Below are 1,528 nucleotides of genomic sequence, written 5' to 3'. Positions count from 1 at the left end.
TGACGTCTAGTTTAAGTAGACTTTTTGTATTATATCGCTTCTCTCGACCTACGACTAATTTCTTTTGTTAGCTATCATTTTTGTGCGGATTATCGCTTAGCTTCGTTTATCGAAAATCTTGTAAACTACTCTCGTTGACTAATTACCTTTCGCTACCTTTCTGTAACAAAATTGACTAATCTACCGCTTGTGAACTGATTAATAATACATGACTGATTGACTTGTTAATTTCCTTAATTCGAGCTTATTTCTTGATTTCTTTACTTCCTTATTTCCGTAATTTTTGTAACTGCCTTGGACACCGCCACTCTACCAGTTCGTGTGAGTACCTGAGCCTAGCCAGCCATACAACGGGTTCTCTAATTATTATTACCGTATCGTATCTTTCCTTTTCCTTTAAAAATTGACGCTGAAGCGTCTGGTGCCCAACGAGTATTTTTCTTATCTTTAAATATCGTATCGAATAATTGGAGAATCGCGCGAAAGTGCTAACGGTAAGTCCTCTCCAGAGGGTAACAGAACTTAGCGTAACAACGTATACCACGGACCACGGACGCACACGGATGTGTACGCACGTGTAGTTGTTTGTTATTATTGTATAGGTTAGGTCAGAAGGTAGCCGATCACGGACTGAGAATTCAGAATAATACAACATGCCTTATTGTGTAGCGCCTAACTGCAAAAACAGATCTTTCTCAAAATCAAAAAAACAATGTGAGGTGAACATTTCACCTGTAAGTATAAGAAACGCTTCTGGAACTGTAAATCATTCAAGTGTTCCGAAAAATATTGAGAGGCGTAGGATATGGCTTGATACGATAGGGTTGACGAACACAAGTGTACTAAAGTATGCTTATTTATGTTCATGTCATTTTTCACCGGATACATTCGATCGAACATCTACTTTGAAGGTTAGGCTGAAAGACGATGCTATTCTAAATGTGAGTTAAATTCATAGTTTTTGAATACAAATATATTTCAGCATGTGAATATTAATCATTTATTCATGTGAGTTTGCATGAGAATGTGAATGCTCTGAATGCACAGAATCTTTTCTCGCAGATGAAGTCACGTTGCACCCTGATGCAGCGGAATCTTCATCTTCAATTGATCAAGTTTGTGAATCAGCAATCAAAAAGCCGAGAATTGATAGCCGTGAGTTGATATAAATTCTATTCTGACAATATCTAATTGTTGAGATCATGGATTATTAATTTGAAGCAAAATCTGCTTTCAAGGGCCGGTTTTACCAACTCTGAATACCGTGATTCTTCGGAAAATTATATTCAACGAACGAAATTGAATATTTTCCATTTCATTTAACTACAAATAGCAATAATTCAGCACCTTATCAATTAATAATGAACAATATTTTCATCTAGTAAAAAAAATTCCTCCGAAAAAAGAGATATTATTCATGGTTGCTAAAACTGACACTTGTTCTGTATAAAATAATTTACGAATTATTCAACGAGATGTTTTCTGTTCATTCTGTCATTGTACTATCTATTTTTTTTTTGTTTTCTCT

The 1,528-nt window shown here is 35.3% G+C and overlaps 1 long non-coding RNA gene across 1 annotated transcript; it reads left to right on the top strand.

Annotated features, from left to right (window-relative positions):
- The first annotated feature begins 539 nt into the window (after window positions 1–539).
- On the top strand, window positions 540–1,202 carry LOC124413305. Its single transcript, XR_006929859.1, has 3 exons — window positions 540–734; window positions 776–941; window positions 1,063–1,202. It is a non-coding gene; the product is annotated as an uncharacterized LOC124413305 (long non-coding RNA).
- The last annotated feature ends 326 nt before the right edge of the window (window positions 1,203–1,528 follow it).

This window comes from Diprion similis, chromosome 2 (genome assembly GCF_021155765.1).
Source record: "Diprion similis isolate iyDipSimi1 chromosome 2, iyDipSimi1.1, whole genome shotgun sequence".
Taxonomy (NCBI): Eukaryota; Metazoa; Arthropoda; class Insecta; order Hymenoptera; family Diprionidae; genus Diprion; species Diprion similis.
Note: the sequence above shows the minus strand (reverse complement) of the source record. Positions and strands in the feature narration are given on the sequence as shown.